This window comes from Stigmatopora nigra, unplaced genomic scaffold (assembly GCF_051989575.1).
Source record: "Stigmatopora nigra isolate UIUO_SnigA unplaced genomic scaffold, RoL_Snig_1.1 HiC_scaffold_30, whole genome shotgun sequence".
Taxonomy (NCBI): Eukaryota; Metazoa; Chordata; class Actinopteri; order Syngnathiformes; family Syngnathidae; genus Stigmatopora; species Stigmatopora nigra.
In genome coordinates this window covers 1,625,172-1,646,660 of record NW_027551609.1, presented here as the reverse complement: position 1 = coordinate 1,646,660, position 21,489 = coordinate 1,625,172, and the positions used below count along the sequence as shown (strand labels likewise).

General features: G+C 57.5%; 2 pseudogenes; both read right to left on the bottom strand.

Moving 5' to 3' along the window:
- Positions 1 to 21,489, bottom strand: part of LOC144192937 (titin-like) — a 43,975-nt pseudogene that overhangs the window by 6,382 nt on the left and 16,104 nt on the right.
- On the bottom strand, positions 13,572 to 13,690 carry LOC144192942 (5S ribosomal RNA; annotated as a pseudogene).

Sequence of the window (21,489 nt, the reverse complement as noted above, 5' to 3'; positions counted from 1 at the left end):
GGGCCAAGAAGCAGTGGCCGGAGACCAACGGGGAAAGGTGTAGACAGAGAGAGAGAGAGAGAGAGAGAGAGAGAGACGGAGAGAAAGAGAGACGGAGAGAGAGAGACAGAGAGAGAGAGAAATAGAATGCACTAGTGACTGGTGTGCTTACCTTCGACATCCAGAGAGACGGTAGCGCAAATGGACCCTCCTTGGTTAGTGGCCCTGATCTGGTAGATGGTGGAGTCCTCCTCGTCAGCTTGGGCGACGACCAATTGGTGGTAACCTCCCTTGAATTCCTGGATCTTGATCTTGGTTCCATCCGAACACATCTCCTTTCCTCGTCGGAACCATTTGATCACGGGTTTGGGTTGTCCCGTGATCTTGCAGACCAGCGTGGCGTTGCTCTTGTACTTCACGCTCATGTTCCTCAGCTCCTCCTTGAAAGCGGGCGCGCGGACGTCGACGGCCGTGGCCGGCACGATGGCGCCACTCTCCTCGCTGTAGTCACTCTGTCCCCCGAGGTTCTCGCACTTGACCCGGAACACGTACTCGGCGCCCTCCGACAAATGCTTGACGGAGAAGACCGTCTGTTTGATCTCGCCCGTGGTCACGGGCGTCCATTCGCCCCATTCCTTCTTGTCCTTCTTTTGCTTCTTCTCCAGGCAATAGCTCTTGATTTTGGAGCCGCCGTCGCTGAGCGGAGGCTTCCAGGAAAGCACGCAGGAGTCCTTGGTGATGGCAGAAACCACCACTGCCAGAGGCGCAGATGGTTTCTCTGTGGAAAAACGACAGCCGTTGGTCAGTCAAACAGGCCACGATTTGTCCTGGCTTTTTTTTTTTTTTTTTTGAAACTATTTTCTTTTTGCCCGACGCGAACGCACCCAATTGGGTCTTGATGACAATAGGCGAGGCCAGTTCCAGGGGGTTGCTGTTGCCATAGCGATTCTGGGCATAGACCCGGAAGAAATAAGGTTGGGCACCCGGCAAGACGTGCCGTTCACCGAGATGGACACCAACTCCCACTGGCTTCCTTCCCTGTCTTGGCGCTTCTCCACGATGTAGTTGGTGACAGTGCAACCCCCGTCGTCCTTGGGGACCTTCCAGCCGATGATCACCGAGTTCTTCAGGAGGGCCTCCAGAACGATGGGACCCTGGGGCGCGTCAGGCTTGTCTGCGCGACAAACGCAATCGGCGTGGTCAGCGGCGGCCACTCTGGAATGCAACCAGGGCGACTCTGGAATGTAACGGCGGCCACGTACCGTGGATTTCCACGTTGAAGGCGGCGTCGGCCCGGCCAAAGTGGTTGTGCAGTCGGATCCTGTATTTTCCTCCGTGGACTCTGCGCTGCACGTTCTTGATGACCAGGTGGGTGTAATGCTCGGTGCTCTCGATGCTAATGTCGTCCGAGTCCTCCAGGGTCTTGGCTTCGTGGAGCCATGTAATCTTGGGCACGGGGCGGCCAACGTAGGCGGCGTGGATGCGAAGGGTCGTTCCCAGACCGGCGTAGTAGGTGCTCTTGAGCGGGTGGTCGGCGCTGAAGGCCGCAGCCGCTTCCAAGACCAGCGTTCCCGTGCTTTCCGCTTCTCCGGCATCATTGCTGGCCTTGCAGGTGTACGCTCCCTCGTCCTCCTGTCAGTCGGTCGTGATGGAAAGGGAGTGGTTGCGGCCGTTGGAGCTCATCTCGTATTTGCGCGACTCGGCAATCTCCTTGCCCGCGTGGTACCACCGGATCTCGGGCATGGGCCTGCCGATAATCTGGCACTTCATGACGGCGGGCTGGCCCAGTTTTTCGGTGACTTCGTCCATTTCCTTTCTGAGACTGGGTTTGGTTTCACCTGTGCGGGCCATGCGGACGGGGGGGGCCAGAAACCAAATGTTAACTGTCAGCTCGTTGTCGTGACGCCTACCCACGGCGCCGTCTCCGCCGCGGGGGTTATTATACGCACCGCTCAGTTTGGTCTTGACGCAAGCGGCGCTTCGTCGTGGTCTGCTCATTCCCGTCTCGTTCTCGGCATACACTCTGAACTCGTATTCGGTGGCTTCGGACAGACCGCGCATGGTGAACTCCTGTTCTTTCAGCCTCTGCTTGTTGCATTTCTGCCAGCTACTTTCGGTGGACTTCCTACATTCCAGCCAGTATCCCAGGACCTCCTTCCCACCATCACATTCTGGAGCTTGCCAGTGAATGCTTATGGTGTTGTTGGTCACTTGCGTCGTATCAATTTCGCCCGGCTGGCTCGGCTTATCTGCAAAAAAAAACCAAAAAAAAACTATTTTGTAATACACTCTAGCGGACGTGCTCTAGGCTTAGTCCGCCACTTGGCACGTGGGAGCGGTACTCACCGAAGGGATCTTTGCACACGACGGAATCGGAGGCGGGTCCGGCCTCGCTCTCGCCGATATCGTTGAGGGCGACCACGCGGAAATGATAGTCCACGTCCTCTGTGAGTCCGGACAGCGTGAACATGGTGGAGAGAATCCGGGCGGAGTGACGGCGCCATTGCTCGGAGGCCACCTCCTTGTACTCCAAGTAGTAACCCGTGACGCGAGAACCCCCGTCGTCCTTTGGTCGGGACCAGGCCAGTGCCACCGAGTTCTTGGTGAAATCCATGATCTCGGGCGGAGCGCCGGAGGGTTCCGGCGGGCCTGTTTGGCAGAGCAGACGTCAACGAGTCACGGGACTCACGGGGGGCCGGTGACTCACTTTTACTCTATACTTACAGAGCGGAGTCCGGGGAACCAGCGGCTGCGCCGACTTCAGAGAGGGACCGATGCCTTAAGTGTTCTCGGCGGTAACCTTGAAGTGGTATTCTGTCCCCTCCTTCAGGCCTTTGACCACTAGCTGAGTATCGGTCACCCTGCCGTCCACGGTGTACCAGGCGTTCCTGCACACCTCCCCCCGTTCCACGATGTAGCCCAGTATCTCGGCGCCGCCGTTGTCGCCGGGCACCCCCCAGGACAATTTCACCGAGTTTGCCTGGATTTCCTCGTAGGTCAACGGTCCTTCGGCGGCGCCGGGGCGGCCGATGACGTTGACCTTAATTTGGGCCTTCTTCTTGCCCACTTTGTTCTGAAGGAGGAGCTCGTAAACACCCGAGTCGGTCCTCTCGGCCCCTTTGATCACCAGTTCGCTGGTGTCCTCGGTGTGCGCCACCATGGCCCTGTTGGACACGACCGCGCCGTCCTTGGACCACGAGCAATTCGGGGGAGGTTTTCCCTTGACGGGGAGGGAGAGCCGGACCACGCCGCCGTGGCGAACCACGTACACATCCTTGTATTTCAGCTCCAGTTCATAATCGGGAGGTTCTGTGGGAGTAGAACAAGGCGTGAGACTTTTGGCCCAGCTGGCCGAAGACCAGGCGTTTGGACGGTGCCCGGCGCGCCGGCTCACCCGACATCTCGGTGACCGAGACGGTCCCGGGTACTTCGGCGGCCTCGCCGCAACCGCCGGCGTTGCAGGCCAGCACTCGGAATTTCAACTGGTCTCCTTGCGGCATGTTGGACAAAGTGTACTCGCAAATCAGAGACGGAGTGGTGTTGCATTTGAGCCAAGCCACGGTGCCCGCCTTCTGCATCTCGATCAGGTAGCCGTCCACTTTTGCGTCTCCCTCGTCATCGGGGGGACTCCAGGCCAACGATACGGACGACTTGGTGGTTTCTGTAATCCGAGGGTTCTGCGGACAACCGGGTGGATCTGACCGAGAAAACAACAAAAAAAACTCACATTTTTGGAGTGCAAAATCCTTCTTTTTTTTTACCGACTCCCACCAGATTCTTTCAATGAGACGGGGGGGATTTGGGCGGTCTCTCACCAATGGGATCCGCTGCCACCGCCGGTTTGGAAGGCAAACTCGGTTTGCTTATTCCGCGGGCGTTGACGGCCAGAATTCTGTGCTCGTACTTCAGACCTTCAGTTAACTCTGTCGAGCGGTATCTGGTCATGGTGATGGGATTCCTGTTGGCTCGCACCCATTTGTCAGACCTGACTTCTTTGCGCTCAATGATATAACCGGAAACCTCCAGTCCGCCGTCCTCTTCCGGCGGGTTCCACGCCACGGTCATTCCGTCGCGTGAAACGTCAAAGACGGTGGGTCGTCCGGGAGATCCGGAAACATCTGTTGAAGATGGACAGCGGGTTGGCTTCTGTCCACGCCTAGCTTGGAGGGCAGCGGGTTAAGGGGGTTACGCACGACGCACGTGGTACCATAACGACGCACGTGGTACCATAAGGACGCATTTTTCTCTCCACAGCCCTGCTGTCTACCGGTCGGTGTCAGGCGAGTGCGGGTGAACGGGCTAACGCCAGCCCGCCCCCTCCCAAAAGGGGTGGCGGCCTTCACGGCCATAGAGGAGGAGCACTTACTTGTCAAGCTCTTGCAGGTGACGATGCCAGACTGCGAGAATTCCCCCACGCCGTAGCGATTGAAGGCGGCCGCGCGGAAGACGTACTCGTCTCCCTCGATCAGGTTGTGAAATTTGAAGGTGGGTCGGCTGACCGACCCACAAATGGGCACCCAGCCCGGTCGGTGGGCGTCTCGCTGCTCCACCACGTAGCCGCTGACGGGAGCCCCGCCGTCCCTGAGAGGGGGATCCCAGCTACAGGTGACGGAGGTGGCGTCGATCTCGTCCAATCGGATGGCTCCTTGGGGTTGGTCGGGTTTGGCTGAGAAGGGAGGATATTCCGTCAGTTCCAAGCCACCCGCTCGTCCCAAAGCCGGCGCCACGTCCGGCTCGGGTTACGACAAATGAAAGCTTTCCTTACAGAGGACGACAACTCGGACGACCTCGGTGGTGACCCCGACGGCGTTCTTCAGCTCCAGGGCGTAGTCGCCGGTGTCGGCGATGGTTGCGTCCGAGACGGTGAGTTTGGAAAACTTGCCGCCGCTCTGGATCTTGACACGCTCGGTGATTTTGATCCTGTCCTCACCGAGGAACCAGAGGCAGGACGGGGGAGGCCTGCCGACAATGGGCAGGTGGAGCTCCAGCGTCTTGCCGGCCAGCACGTGAATGCTCTTCTGGGGGAGGCTGCTGAAATCCACTACGGGCATGACTGGCAGAGACAAATCAAAGGATTACAAAAAAAAGGCCAAGGACTGCAGAGAGCCAGTAAACATTTGGGGTTCACCCCAGCGCTCACCTCTTTGCTCTTGCACGGTCACGGGCGCCACCAGCTCCTTGGCCTGGCTGGCACCTCGGCTGTTGACGGCTTTGATTCGGAAGGAGTACTGCTCCTTCTCGTTCAGCTTCTCCACCGTGTGCTCAAAGTCGGTCATCTTCAGCGAGGCCACCTTCATCCATTTGTCGCCGCCAAACTGGCAGGCCTCCAAGACGTAGGCGGTCACTCTGCTGCCCCCGTCGTGCTCGGGCTTCTCCCAGGCCAAGGAAACGCTGCTCTTGGTGACGTCCGTCACCTCCAGTTTTGCCGGCGGGTGAGGGACCTCGCAAACCAGGACCACGTCCGGGGTCTCGCGAGGCTCGCCCACGCCGTATATGTTTTCCGGGAGGACTCGGAAGTAGTACAGCGTGCCCTCCAGCAGGCCTTGGATTTTGAAGCAGGTCTTGCTGCACTTGGAGGTCACCGTCTTGTAGGCCCTCATGGATGCCTCGCGCCTCTCGATGATGTAGTTGTTGACGGGCTCCCCGCCGTCCACGGTGGGCACTTCCCAGGTGATGGTGGCGGCTTCTCTGGTCAATTCCTTGACCTGGATGGCTCCCGTCGGTCCCGGCGTGTCTGGAAGGATTCAGAGTTTGTCGTCGGCCGAGGAGTGCCGAGACGGCCACGACGGCATTCGGACGAGGGACGGCGATGGCTCACCGTAGACTTTGACCACCACAAAGACTTCCCGCTTCCCGGCAGAGTTCTCGGCGACCAGCGTGTATTTGCCCGCGTCGTAGCGGTGGACCTTGTCGACGATGAGCGTGGTGGACTTGCGCGTGACCTCCACGAAGCCCCGGTTGTTCAGATCGACGCCCGGCTTGGTCCAGGCCACGGTTGGCGCGGGACGCCCGCTAACGTTAACAGAGAGGCGGAGGGAGCCGCCGGCACGCAGGCAGACGGTCTTTTTCAAGTCGTCGGGCAGGTCAAAGTCGGGCGTTTCTGTTGGGCGGAGGTCAAATGAGGTCAGTTGAGCCAGCTACTCGACTACTTGGCGTCACGACAAATGGAAGTGGAACGCCGGTATCTAACGGCGTCCCACTTCCGGTTGTTCCGAGGCCTTTCTTCCTTGGCCCGAACGGGCGACGTACCGATCCTCTCGGTCGGCTCAGTCTCGGCACTGTGCTCGCTGAAGTCTCCGGTGCCGTTGATGTTGACGCCGGCCGCTCTGAAGCGATACTTCTTCCCCGAGCAAAGTCCGGTCACCGTGTGCTCGGAGGTGCGCAGCGTTTTCTGGTGGGCCCTGGTCCACTCCTTCGTTCCGGCAGGTAGCCCAAGACGTCGGCCCCTCCGTCTTCGGCGGGACGAGACCAGGCCAAGGCGATGCTGTCGCCGTGCGTGTCGGTGATACGAGGCGCCGAAGGCGGGGAGGGGGTGCCTTTAAACCGGAAAAGAGCAGCGGTGGTAAAGAGATGGAAACGCCGTGTCAGGTTCATTAATAATTACCTTCGTCCGTAATTATCAATAACTGCAGGAAGACATCTTATTCAATTATTGACATTTAATTAAATAGAAATGGATACAACAATGGGTAAAAGCCTCCGAAGGGGAGAGTCAGCAAGTGTCACCTTACAACTTCCGAACGTCTCCCCGAATAGACGTTTTCGTCCCATTCTTATGGTCACAAGTTACAGAGTTGTTGATCATTCCATCACGTATGAGTAAAAACAACATCTGGGACTACAATAACAATCAAAGTATTTTACTAATAACAAAAACAGGGACTAGACCTAACAACATTTAGATTAGAGTAATTATACAACCTCCTTGACCTAAGAATCATATAATATAATCATAATCATATAATCGTTACATACAGAAAAACCCGAAGTGTACGGTTACATAACGATAACAATATTCTTGTTATTGTCCGAATAGCCCTGTCCTCGTCACCAAGGGCCCACCAAATCTCAAGGACCCAGATTGGGTGGATTGTTTGTATAACCATCCTGGAACAGGCTGTCTAGGTTAAAGATGACTTGGCAACACTTTTGAAAAACAGAAAGAGAATGATTTAACAAAGTAATGAATTAATACAAAGAAAAGAAAGAGAATGATTTAATAAAGAAATGAATTAATATAACTATTATAATAATAAAACAGAATAAACCCAACATTCCCCCGTTTTTATAATATGTATGTTATTAGTCATTTCTTAGTAATCACTAAATGGAAATGTCGGTGACTGCGATTTTATCCGCCTACTCCTTACTCCCATGGCTGGTCTGAAAGAGAAAAAACATAATTATATTCGTCCAATTGGTCCTCGGATTTACCGTACTCCTGGACCTCACTGCTTTCCCCAAACCGTCCCATAAGATACAACTCATGTACTTTAGAATTTGTAGGGGCCATTGCAGTAGTTATAAGTCGGCTTAGCAAGGAGCGCAAACAGGGGATACTACATCACCCACACAATGTTAGGATAGCGGTAATTGTGCCTATAGTCCAAATCTTTAGATTTTCCAAAGGTCTTATCCCACCAATCTGACAATGCGGACGTATCTACTCCAGAGTGCTCTTGCATATTGCGGTTCAGTGTTTGCAGGCCAGTAATGGCCCTGGTGAGAGATCCACTGGGTGACGCGTTGTTCGGTATGAAGGTGCAACATTGTTTTCCAAACCTTGCACACACGCCCCCTGTTTCAAGGATCATATCCACCGCTATGCGATTCTGGAACGCCATCAGACTGGTAGCTGCCAGTTGTTCCTTCATGGCCACAAATCCCTGTTCAGTATAATTTCCAAGTTTTGAACATTTTAATGTAAGTAATTTATTCTATCCACATTTTTGTTTGGGGTGATTAGAAGGAAGATAGACTCCCAACCTGCTGCGATCTGATTAGCCAGCTTATACTCATCTGGTACGCCCCGGGGGATGCCAATCGCATCAATGTATGTTGGATCTCCTTCCCTCCATGCCTCTCGACGATGTCGGGAGGGTCGACCCTTCACCTCCGAATTATGAGCCGCCAATTGTATCTCCTCCACTGTGGATGGAAAAACAGACATCGGTAAGAGCAGTGAGACCAAAGTACCTAGTCCTGCCGCGTTTCGGCAGGAGTCGTATAATTTATCTACCACCCCGCCACCGTAGGCCAGAACGTGGTATCAGGGGTGTAGTTTGTTTTAGAACGCCGGTACACCACGTCTCATTTATCGCCCCCAGCTTCAGACCATGCCCTGTAAGGTTTAAGCAGGTAAAATGATTAAACAGTGGAAAAATTGACTTCCTATTTACCGCGTAACAGGATAAACACTGCTTCAATATTTTTTTCTTGCCAAGTAGGACACGTTTTTTTATTTGTAAAAACACTTTTCCCCAAATGAATGGTGATTGAGGGAGTTGTTAGATCCCATCGTATTTTCCCTTGTCTGGTAGTTTATCCTAATCTTTTGTAAGATGGTTTAGTCTCAATTGAAACCATATGGAGACGTCAAACCCAATATACAAGAGTTCCCTATAGTTTTATGGTATTGCTTGCTGAGCAATAATCTTTTCAATTAATATTGGTGTTTCCCGTATTTTATTAAGTCAGAAAGTTTATCTTCCCCGTCCCCTCAATGTTTCAATTGAGACCACCCTTTTACCAAAGTAGCTCCACCTAGTGCTTGCCTTCTTTACACTCCTTATTAATATTATTATTATCTATTCGACTGTATCGACTGTATCTCCTAGGCCTTTCCTAATTTTACTGCAGAAACCACACAAACAACATACAACGTATATTCGTGCCTACCCTTTAGACACAGGACACTCCCCGGCCCCAATATTGTACCTCTAGTACAATACATTCGTGCCTACCCCTGAGACACAGGACACTTTCCAGCAAAGTGCCCCACCGTACCTGCCATTGACTAGTATAAACACAGGGTTTTATCGCCGTCACCCAGGACGCGAAACCAGCCCAACAATGGGCCTCACATACAATGTCCCTTTAACGCATTTGTAAACACCTTCACAACATGCAGACATTAATGTGGACTTACCCGAGATCCATCAGATGTCTCCCTCCAGCAGGAAAAGTCTTCAACCGCCGAGAATCCAGGCGCCCCCGTCGAAAAACTCCGGCCCACCAAGGGTTTTGAAGACGCCGTGCGCACGGTCACTTACCAGATGTCGAACAGCAGCGCCTGGGTTCTCGCTCCGGTATATTGACCTCCATGGCTCAGAAGGACCAAAATGTCAGGTTCATTAATAATTACCTTCGTCCGTAATTATCAATAACTGCAGGAAGACATCTTATTCAATTATTGACATTTAATTAAATAGAAATGGATACAACAATGGGTAAAAGCCTCCGAAGGGGAGAGTCAGCAAGTGTCACCTTACAACTTCCGAACGTCTCCCCGAATAGACGTTTTCGTCCCATTCTTATGGTCACAAGTTACAGAGTTGTTGATCATTCCATCACGTATGAGTAAAAACAACATCTGGGACTACAATAACAATCAAAGTATTTTACTAATAACAAAAACAGGGACTAGACCTAACAACATTTAGATTAGAGTAATTATACAACCTCCTTGACCTAAGAATCATATAATATAATCATAATCATATAATCGTTACATACAGAAAAACCCGAAGTGTACGGTTACATAACGATAACAATATTCTTGTTATTGTCCGAATAGCCCTGTCCTCGTCACCAAGGGCCCACCAAATCTCAAGGACCCAGATTGGGTGGATTGTTTGTATAACCATCCTGGAACAGGCTGTCTAGGTTAAAGATGACTTGGCAACACTTTTGAAAAACAGAAAGAGAATGATTTAACAAAGTAATGAATTAATACAAAGAAAAGAAAGAGAATGATTTAATAAAGAAATGAATTAATATAACTATTATAATAATAAAACAGAATAAACCCAACACGCCGGGATGACCAAAAGGATGGCGGCGTCGGACCTAAGGGGGTCCCAGACGACTCCCCGGTGGGGTACTCACACGTCGGCACTCTGCACACGACGTAGAGAGAAAGCTCGCTGGGTTGGCTCTCTCCGGCCTTGTTGATGGGCGTCACTCTGAACTGCTCTGAACGCTCCCTTCCGTCAGACCGGAGACTTTCAGCGAGGTGTCCAAGTGTGCTCCGCTCCTGTTCACCTTCACCCAGCGGGCGCTCTTCTTCTCCCGTCTCTCCAGCAGGTAGTGGGTCAACGGGCTGCCGCCGTCGCTCTCGGGCTTCAGCCACTCCACGCTGGCAAAGTCCTTTCCGGACGCCAGGATTTCTGGGGCGCCGGGTGGACTCGGCACGGCTGGAGAAAAAAAGAGAGCTTTGTTCGAGGCCCGGGTGGGAAAGAGGACTCCGGTGGGAAGGCGAGTGTCGCTCGCTCGCCCCCGGAGCGTATGACGGAGCTGGGACGGACGGGGGAACTCACTGAAGGTGTTTCTGGCCAGCACGGGCTCCGAGACAAGCGGGACTCCGGCGCCGTACTTGTTGATCCCACGCACTCTGAACAAGTATTCGGTGTTCTTGAACAGGCCTCTGATGGCGCAGGTCAGCTCCTTGCACTCGGCATTCATGAAGACCCAGGTCTGTTGGTGTCTCTCCTCTCCACCAGGTAGTGAGAGACCTCGTCGCCCCCGTCTTCCAGGGGAGGCTTCCAGCTCAGGGTGCACGACTCCTCGGTCAGCCCGCCGATCTGGATGCCGCCTTGGCATACCCCCAGAGTGTCTGCAAAGAAGGGACGCGGCGGCGCCGCCGGTCACCTGGCGGCCCCGGCGGGAATTGGACGAGGAGTGGCGAGGGGGGCCCCCGCTCACCTAGCACCTTGACGTTGACCTCGGCAGTCTTGGTCCCGCTGGCATTCCTCACGGTGAGAATATACTTGCCGCTGTCGTCCCTGTCGCAGAACTTGACCACGGCCGTGGCCCGCTGGGGCGTGTAATGCAAGTGGTACTTCTCGCACAGGTCCAGCTCCCTGTTGCCCTTGGACCAGGAAGCCTTGGGCTCGGGTCTGCCGCCCACCGCGGCGTCCAGGACCAGATCGGATCCCGCTCTGACCAGAACCACTTCAGAGAGGAGTTTTCCGTCCAGCTGAGCCTTCGGGGGTTCTGTTGGGATAATCGGGGCCGAACCGTCGACGCGGGTTAGATAGAGTGTACCCGGCGATGGGCGACTCTGCTGGAAAGGATGGCTCACCAAAGTCGGTCATGCACTGCACCGAGCCCGTGGACTGGGACGGGCTGCTGAAGACCTGGTTGGAGTTCTTGGCGATGACTCTGAACTCGTACGCTTCTCCCTCTCCCAGAGCGGTCACGGTGTAGAAGGTGTCGGTCACATTTGTGTAGTTACACTTGAGCCAGCGGCCCTCGCCCGTGGGGGTATACGGCTTCCGTTCGATAACGTAGCCCACGATGGGACTGCCGCCGTCATTGAGTGGAGCCGGCCATTTGAGCGACACCGTGGTCCTGGTGACTTTTGTCACCTCCGGCTTACTCGGGGGATCTGGGAAGAGAGCAGTTTGGCCGGCGTCAGCCGGTGGGGCCGGCGTCAGCCGGCGGGCCCGGCGGAGCCCCGCTCCGGTAAGGTCACGTGCCGGCGGCGATACTCACCGACTGGATTTTGGGTGACCGCTCCTTTGGAGGCTTCGCTGGCTTTACTCAGACCAGCGCCGTTCATGGCGTAGACTCGGAACTGGTACTCCAGAGCGTCTACCAGTTCCTCCGCCCGGTAGAAGCACTCAAAGCATGGGATCTTGTTCTGCCTCACCCAGAGAATATTGTTTCTCTCTTTCTTCTCAATCCAGTAGCTGGTGACTCTGCTGCCGCCGTCGTGATAGGGCTCCTCCCACTTCAAGGTCACGGCGTTGGCGGAAACATTGGACACGGTCGGCCTGGTCGGGGGCCCGGGCGGCGCTGCAAAGAGTCCAGACGGCACGTTACCACCGGGCGGGGCTTCTGCCGCTGAAGAATGATCGCTCGGCTGGGCTCTACTCACCGAACGGGTGCTCGGCCACGATGGTCTCGGACTCGGCGGGCTTGCTGACGCCAAATCTGTTCTCGGCAGAGACTCTGAAGGTGTACTGCATGTACTCGGTGAGATGGGCGATGTCCAGAGACGTCCGCTTCACGCTGGAGTTGATCAGCTGCCAGGCGGTGGAACCCGATTCTCGCTTCTCCACTATGTAGTTGGTGACGTCCGTACCGCCGTCATCTTCCGGCGCCTCCCAGCTGACCACGCAGGATTCCGAAGTGATGGCCGAGACGGCGACGGGGCCCGACGGCGCGGCGGGTTTGCCCATGACGTTCACGTCGATGGTGAAGGTCTGGCTTCCGGCCACGTTCTCCAGGGTCAGGTGATATTTGCCACCGTCGCCCCTCATGGCCTCCTTGACGGATATGCTGGCCCAGTCTTTGGTCACCCCGATGGAGACTCGGTCCGTGTTCTTCAGCCTCATCTCCTCCAGCCGCCAGGCCGCCTTGGGAGCGGGTCTGCCGGAAATGGGCACTCGGATGGTGAAGGTGCTGCCGGATCTGCAGGTGATCAGCTGGTTGGTGATCTCGCTGAGGTCGGCCGCCGGCGGGACGTGAGGCTCCTTGACCGTCACCGGGGCCGGCGTCTCCCTGGGTCCGCTCAGGCCCGACTGGTTCTTTGCCCTCACGCGGACGTGATACTCGTCGCCCTTGTTGAGCTTGTCCATGACGTAGGAGAGGTTCTTGGTGTTGCCGACCGGGACCCACTTGTCCGTCCCCCGGGGCCGGGCCTCCACCACGTAGAACTGGATGCGGCTTCCGCCGTCGTGCTCCGGCTTGGGCCAGCTCAGCGACAACGAGCTGTCTGTGGTGTCCACCACGTCCAACCTCTTTGGTGGCGCCGGCTCGGCCGTGGCCACCACGGGATCGGTGATCTCCAGCGCCTCGCCCACGCCGTGCTGGTTCTCCGCCGAGACCCGGAAGAAGTAGGGCACGCCCTCCAGGAGGTCCTGGATCTTCAGGACATTCTGGGCGCACTTGCCCCCCGACTGCTGCCAAGTGCGGCGGGTGGCCTCCCGTCTCTCCACGATATAGTGGTGGACGCGGGCGCCGCCGTCGTTGAGCGGAGGCTCCCAAGCCAGGGTGACCGAACCCCTGGAGACCTCTCGGAAGGCTAGAGCCCGAGGAGGGCCGGGGGTGTCCAGGACTTTGACGGTGAAAGTCATGGCCTGGCCGCCGCTGCTGTTTGTTTGTTTTGTTTTTGCACTACAAGCGCCTGAGGATTGCCCTCAGATAGCGCTAGAGCTGCCACTGGAACGCGGATTATTTCATCCGGGGGGTAGTCGGAGGTGAGGGGCAGTCAAATGTCTCCGGCTGGATGAAAAACGTAGGGTGCCACGGTCCTTGTTGGCAGCTCTGAGTGGTATTTGTTGGAATTCGCAGGCCGCAGCGAGCGGCCTCTCAGGAGACACCACGTGAAGGTTTCCAACTTTGTCTCCCAAAGATGCGGGGTATGATGCTCACAGCACCTGGTATTCCCAAGCGGTCTCCCAATCAGGTACTAAACAGGCCGAACCATGCTTGGCTTCCGAGATCGGACGAGATCGGGCCTTTTCAGGGTGGTATGGCCGTGAGCGGCGCCGCTGCTGTTCTCCAGGTTGACGGTGTATTTGCCCGAATCATTTCTGGTACACTTTTCCAGATGGAGAGTACTGCTTCCCTCGCCACTGGTGACCTCCGCCGCGACACCCAGTTCCCCTTCCTCTTTCTGGCAAGTGGCGAGGGGGACGGGCTTGCCCCTGAAGTGGAGGCTTAGCTTGACGGCGCCGCCGGCCTTGACAATATGCGTCTGCTTGAAGCTGGCGTCAATATCCACCTGGGGCGGCGCCAGTCTCTCGACGGCCCGGGCCGGTTCCGGGGTGACGGCGTCCTCGCCCCTCCCCACTTGATTCACGGCCGCCACGCGGAACTTGTAGTCCACCCCGCCACGTAGCCCGGTGGCCGTATACTTGGTGTCCGGGACCAGCTCGGGGTTGGCTCTGGTCCAGTCGGCTTCCGGGCCCTCCTGCACGTCAATGGCGTAGCCCAGGATGTCGGAGCCGCCGTCGTCGGCGGGTCTGCTCCATTCCAGACTGATGGAGGAGTGGGTGGAGTCCGACACGCAGACCACGGACGGAGCGCACGGGATGTCTTTGGGCTCCACGGCTTTGATGGGCAGGGAGACGTTGCTGGGCCCTCCCACGCCGGCGTCGTTGACCGCCGTGACCCGGAACTCGTACTCGGTATTCTCGGCCAGGTGAAGCACCGTGTGGGCACATTCCGTGATGGGTTTCCTAGAGAGCACCTTGTAGAAGCGGAAGTCTTCTTCTCTCGTTTTTCCACAATGTAGTGGCGGATGGGGCTTCCTCCGTCGGACGTGGGAGGAGTCCAGGCCAAAGCGATGCTTTCTCCCGTCACCCCGGTGGCGTCGGGAGTGCCCGGAGAATCGGGGGTGGCTGAGGAGGGATAGCCAACGAAGGGAGACAAGTCAAGACTTTGTGGTGAAGGTCTGAAATCTCATTAGACATGTACGGTGACGACAAAAGCATCGGACTGGACGCCGCTCGCTCCATTCAATTCAACGCAACTCAATTCAAATGTCCGTGTCGGTGGGGCGACGCGACTTACTGTATTGCAGCTGTGCGACCACGGGGCAGGATTCCAAAGGTCTGCCCAGCCCAAACTTGTTGACGGCGGACACTCTGAACTGGTACTCGTTGATCTTCATGAGTTTGGAGGCGGTGAAGCTGCACTCGCGACAGCTGTCGGACACCAGCGCCCAGGAGATCTTGGAGGTTTCGCGCTTCTCGATCACGTAATGGGAAATTTCCGAGCAGCCGTCGTTCTCCGGCGGATTCCACGACAGACGGCACCTGCCCTCGGAGATGTCGCTGAAGGCGATGGGTCCCACCGGTTCTCCTGGCGTGTCTGCGTCGCACAATCCGGTTCGGGGTTAGTGGGGCGAAAAGAGGGCGGGGAGAAGGAGAGCGTCCCCGAGCCCGCTCCCTCGTACCTTGCACTTTAATGAGGAGATCCTCCTATTTGCTGCCGGAGCCGTTGGTGGCCTCCACGGTGTAGAGGCCGCGGTGAGTGCGGTCGGCGTCTCTGATGAAAAGAGTGCTGTGCCCGGCCACGGTGATGATGTCCATCATCTTCTTGGTGATTTCCACGCCGTCTCGGTACCAGACCACCTTGGGAACGGGCCGTCCGCCGATGGCCACCTTCACCCTGATGTTGTCGCCCGCCGTCACCGTCAAACCCTCAAAATATTCTGGGCCAAACTCGATGTGAGGCGCAGCTGGTCGGGGGGGGGGGGGGGGGGATGAGGCCGTGACGGTTTGATCATTATCAGTCTTTTAGCCGGCTTCTGCGTGCCACTTACCGTTCTCGCTTCGGACCACGATCAAACCGGACGAGTTGGACGGGGGGCTGACCACCCCCATGGCGTTTCTGGCCACGACCCTGAACTCATAGCGCTCGTTGAGCGTCAGGCCGGTCACCGTGTGCTGGCAGTCGTGGACGTCGCTCAAGTTGGCCTTGAACCAGCGACCCTCGCCCTGGCGTTTCTCCACGGTGTAGGCGGTGACCTTGCTCCCCCCGTCACGTTTGGGCGCCTCCCACTTGAGGGTGATGGAGTTAGCCGTCACGTCAGTGTAGTCCGGCTGGCCGGGAGGATCTGACAAACACAGCGCGGGCCTCGAATCATTATTTTTGTTTTTTTTCCGGGGGCTGACAAAAGGCATTTTTTCCGGAGTAACGACGCGCCACTGGACGGGCGCGCGGCCGCGGTCCAAACTCACCGACGGGACTGACGGCCATGACGGGCTCGCTGGCGTCGCCGGCCCGGCCGCAGCCGGCGTCGTTCTGCGCGCAGACCCGGAAGGAGTACTCCAGGCCTTCGATGAGATCCGGGACCCTGTAGTCGTTGTCCTTGATGGGCGCCGCGTTGACCTTCTGTCACAGGATGCTGTTCTTTTCCCTCTTCTCCAGGTGGAAGCCCTGGACGGGCGTGCCGCCGTCGTAGCTGGGCCTCTCCCAGCGGACGGTCATGCCGTCGTTGGTGACGTTGTAGGCCAGGGGCTTGCCGGGCGGGCCCGGGGGCCTGAACTGGTGCTTGGCTAGGACCAGCTGAGAGAGCAAGGCTTCGCTGGCGCCGTATCGGTTTTCCGCGCACACTCGGAACTGATACTGGAGCCCCTTGATCAGGTTGGGCACTCTGAATTGCGTGTCCCGCACGGCCGAGCAGGCCATCTTCCAGTCGGGGCGAGAGGCGTCCCGCTTCTCCACCGTGTAGCAAGCGATGTCTCCGCCGCCGTCGTCGTTGGGCTGGTCCCAGGAGATCAGCACGCTCTCCGCCCTGACCTCGTCCAGGCGGAGGGGCCCGAGGGGCTTGGACGGGGGACCCAGGGTCAGGACGTGGACGTGGAAGGACTTTCTGCTGATCACGTTGTCCAGCGTCAGGGTGTACTTGCCCTCGTTCTCTTTCTTCACCCGCTTTATGGTGAGGGTGGCTTTGTCGTCGGTCTTCTTGAAGCGGACCCGCTCGCTCTCCTTCAGGGGAAGGTTGTCCTTCAGCCACGACAGCGAGGGCTTTGGTTTGCCCCGGTACGGCAGCTCCAGGTGGACGTTGTGTCCCAGGCGGACGCAGATCCTCCCGTCCGGGTACTCGGCCAGGCTGGCCTCGGGGGTGATGACGTAGTCCGCCACCTTGACGGGCCCCGTCTTCACATAGTCGCCCTGACCCTTCTCGTTTCGAGCGGCCACTCTGAAGAACACCTCCGAGTGCTCCTTAAGTTTGGGGACCTCAAAGTGGCAGTGGCGACTGGTCCCTCCCAGCGACCAGTCCTCGCCGGCGGCGGCTTTCCTCTCCACCACGTAGTCGGAGATGATGCTGCCGCCGTCGTGGTCGGGCTTCAGCCACTGCAGGGTGACCGAGGTCTTGGAGGAGTCCCTCACGGAGACTTGTCTGACGGGGCCGGGGCATTCCGTGGCCTTCACCGGCTCCGGAGTCTCGCAGGCTTCGCCCACGCCGTTCTCGTTCTCGGCCAGGACGCGGAAGAAGTAGGACGTCTTCTCCGAGAGGTCCTCCACGCCGCAGCTGGTCTCCGTGCATTTGCCGTTCACCGCCGAGTAGTATCTCTTGGAGGAGTCCCTCTTTTCTACGATGTAGTTGGTGATTTCGGCGCCCCCGTCCAGCGAGGGGCTCTCCCAGCACAGGGTGACTCTTCCGCGGGTCACGTCTTTCAGCCTCAGGTTCCTGCACTGAGGTGTCCTGGACCTTCACCCACAAGCTCAGGGTCTTGGGCTCCCCCACGCCGTTCTGGATCTTGACGCTATATTTGCCGGTGTCCAGCTTGGTGACCCGCCGCAAAACCAGGACGGTGGCCGTGTCCGAGTGGTGGAATTCGTAGGAGGGGTCGTCGTCGATGCGCGAGTCTCCTTTGCTCCAGGAAGCGTAGGGCGAAGGTCGTCCCTTCAGCGGAACCGAGAGCTCCACGTCCTTGCCGGCCTTCACGATGTAGTGGGTCCTCGTGGCCACGTCGGAGTCGATCTGAGCTTCCTCTGTGGAAGGAAGACAGCCGGTCAATTTGCCACGTCCGGTTTTCCCTTCCAGAAGAAAGGGTGAAGCGTGGAGTCACACCTACCCAGGATATCTTTAGCCTGGACGGGCTCGCTCATCTGCAGGGCTTCCCCGCGGCCCGCGCAGTTGGCGGCAGAAACTCGGAAGAAGTAGTTGACGTCCGGCTTCAAGTCGTGGACGGTGTACTCGGTGGTCTTGACCTCTCCTTTGGACGTGAGCGTGGCCCAGTCCTCCTCTCCTTCCACCAGCTTCTCCACCACGTAGCCGGTCACTTGGCTGCCCCCGTCCCATTCGGGCTGGGACCAGGCCAAAGTGATGGAGGTCTTGGTGGAATCCAGCACCTTCAGCTTGCGAGGCTCGTCGGGGCATTCTGGAAAAACCGAGAGAAGTCGTCGGCGAGGGCGCCCGACTCGGTGGCGCCTTCCCCAAAGCGGTGACCCGGACGACTCATCGATGGGATCGGCGGCCTCGTAAAAGTCGGATTCTTCCGAGAAGGGGCCTTCTCCGGCCCTGTTGATGGCGCAGACGCGGTACTGGTACCGGTTCCCTTGGGTGAGGTGGTAGACGGTCTTTTTGTTGTCGGGAATGGGCTCCTTGTAAACGCGGAACCAGCGCAGACTTTTCTTGTCACGCCGCTCCAGGTAGTAGCCGGTCACCGCGCTACCGCCGTCTACGCCCGGACTTTCCCACTCCACCACCATGGTGGTCTTGGTAATGAGGCTGACTTCGGGAGTGTGCGGCTGCCCCGGGGTGACTGGCGGAGGGAGACGGGCAGAAACCAGAGGTGAGAAGGTTGCCCGAAGGCACCCGACGGGCGGAAAGGCTCCGGGCGGAAAGGCCGGGGTGCTCCCCGGGCTTACCGAAAGCATTCTTTGCCACCACGGGCTCCGACTCCAGCGGGGCTCCCACGTCGTACTTGTTGACGGCCATGACGCGGAAGACGTATTCGTTTCCCCGCACCAGTTTGCCCACCGAGATGTACGTCTGCCGGTGATCCTCCGAGACGGTCGCCCAGACCACTCTGCTGGTTTCGCGCCTCTCCACGATGTAGTGCGTCACCTGGGAGCCTCCCAGGTCGGCCTCGCACACGGGCTCCCAGCGGAAGGCGATCCGGTCTGCCGTGACGAGGTTGAAGCTGATGCTTCCGCTCGGCGGTCCGGGTTTGTCTGAGAAAGAGTCAAGTGGGCTTGGCCTTAAAAACCAAAACAACTATTCAGAGGCGACCGCAAAAGAAGAAAAATAATGCACCTACCCAGGATCTCCATGGCGATGGTGGCGCTAGCTGAGCCCAGTGTGTTCTTGATTTTGATCTCATAAGAGCCGGTGTGTTGGCGCGTGGCGTCCTTGATCAAAATGGCCGAGGAGTCCGTTGTGCTCTCCACGCACAAGGACGAAGAGGCCACCAGCTCCCTTCCGTTCTTCAGCCACTCGATGCCGGGCAGTGGCACGGCGAGGATTCCCACTCGGATCTTAACCGAGGTTCCGGCTCTGTAGCGAACCACGTCCAGGTACTCGGGAGGCAGGTAGATGGCCGGAGCGCCTGCGCGACAGAGCGGGCGGATGACGGCCCCGCCCGGTGACGAAACCCACGAGAGCCGTAGAGGGACGGAAGGAGCACTCACCGCAGGCGTCCACGCAAGTGACCGGGCCGGCGATCAGAGAAGGGTTGCTGACGGAGCCCACGGCGTTTTTGGCGTACACCCTGAACTCGTAGGTCTCGTCCTGAGTCAGTCCGGACGCCGTGAAGCCCATCTCCGGGATGTTGGTGAAGTTGGCCTTCACCCACCTTCCGCTAGCCGCATCCCTCCTCTCCACGCTGTAGCCGCTGATCTGACTGCCGCCGTCGTACGGCGGCCTCTGCCAGGTCAGGCGCACCGAGTTCTTGGTGACTTCGCTGACGCGGACATTTGCGGGGGGCTCTGTGGCGGACACAACGGCGCGTCGCCATTAGGTTAGGCCGGTTAGCTGGCCGAGCGGACGTCGCGCCACCGACGCGCTGGCCCCGCCCCCGGTCGTGTTTGTGCGGGGGGGTTCCGACCTCGGCCCGCGGGCCACAGGCGGCCCCTTACAGTTAACATTCATTGAGGAATAACAAGGGCATTCAGAACAGAAGAAATCCAAGGAGAAGAAAAAAAGTCAAGCGGGGACCAGTAATGCATCACAAAAAGCTAAAAGTCAAAGAATGAACTCATTTTTAGAATGGCTGCTTATTGATAATGTGTTTAATATTAAAAAGCAGGTAAAATGATTATCTTTGTGAACTGAAAGGAATTAGTCAAGAGCCAGTACAAAGATAATCATTATACTTGCTTTTCAATTAGGGTTAGGACGTGGCACCACGTCGCCTCGCCGCCACTTGGCCGGCGATTAGGTGACAGAGAAGAAGGGCTACTCACCGCACGCGTCGATAGCCAGAACCTCTTCCGAGGTCTTGCTCATTTTGCCCACCCCGGCGTGACCTTGAACTCGTAGATGAGACCCGGGCAGATGTTGCTGACCCGCATCTGGTTCCCCGCTATGGCGCTTTTGTTGATCTTCTGCCAGAGGATGCTGCTCCTTTCCTTCATGTGAAGGTGGTAGCCCGTCACGGCGTTGCCGCCGTCGTTGACCGGTTCGTTCCAGCAGACGGTCAGGTTGTCTCGACAGACAAAACTAACCCAGGGGGTGGACGGAGGCCCCGGAGCCACTGGAATTCAAAGCGCAGAGCCACAAGTCAGTTGGCGGTGGCTTTGGGAAGGGTGCGTGAGGGGGGGTCGGAGAAAACAAAATCCGCCCGGCGACTCACCGAAAGGAAGCCGGATCGTCACCGGCTTGCTGTCGAGGTGCTCGCTGAGACCGTAACGGTTCTGGGCCCTGACTCGGAACTGATACTCCTCTCCCCTGGTCAGCTTGGTGGCTCTGATCTGGCTCCGCGCCACGTTGGCCGACACCTCTGTCCAGGTGGGGGTGCTGGTTTCCCGTTTCAGGAGCACGTAGTTGGTGACGGGACTTCCGCCGTCGTACTCCGGAGGAGTCCATTTCAGGTGCGCCGTAGTCTCTCCCACCTCCAGGATCTCCACGGGCCCCAGGGGTGGTCCGGGCCTATCCAGCACCACCACGTTCACCGAGATCTGGCTGGTGCCGCCCGCATTGCTGGCACTCAGTTGGTACTTCCCGGCATCGCCGGCGACGCTTTGCTCCAGGCTGACGCTCAGGCTGTCGGGGGTGACCCGGGCGGAGAGTCTCTTGGATCCCTTGACCGGCACGTTGTTCTTGGACACGCTGACTTTTGGCATCGGCTTGCCGCTCAGCGGGATGTCAAAGGTCAGGTTGGATCCGGCTCTCACGTAGACGGTATTTTTGGGGTAGTTCTTCAGGTCGAACTCTGGAGCCTTTGTCAAAATTCAAGCAAAAGTCGGCTCAGCGGGGCCGGGTAGAACAAGCCCCGTAGCGGGGTCAAAGAGAAGACTCTGGCGGTGACATTTGATCGGACGGATGAACTCGGCCGCGGAGACGGCGGGCCGGGGAATTACCCAGAATTTCTTTGACGAGGACGGGTGCAATCATCTCTTTGGCCTCGCTCAGACCGGCGTGGTTCTCGGCTCGCACTCTGAAGAAGTACTCGGCGCCTTCCCGCAGGCTTTTGACGGAGTGGCTGGTGGTCTTCACCGTGGCGCACTTGACCCATTTGGTCTGGCCCTTCTCCAGGGCGTCCAGCAGGTAGGCCTTGACTCGGCTGCCGCCGTCGTACTCTGGCCGCGTCCAGGCGATGGTCACGCTGTCCCTGGTGACGTCGGCCACTCCCAATTTGGCGGGCGGACTGGGCACCTCTGCAA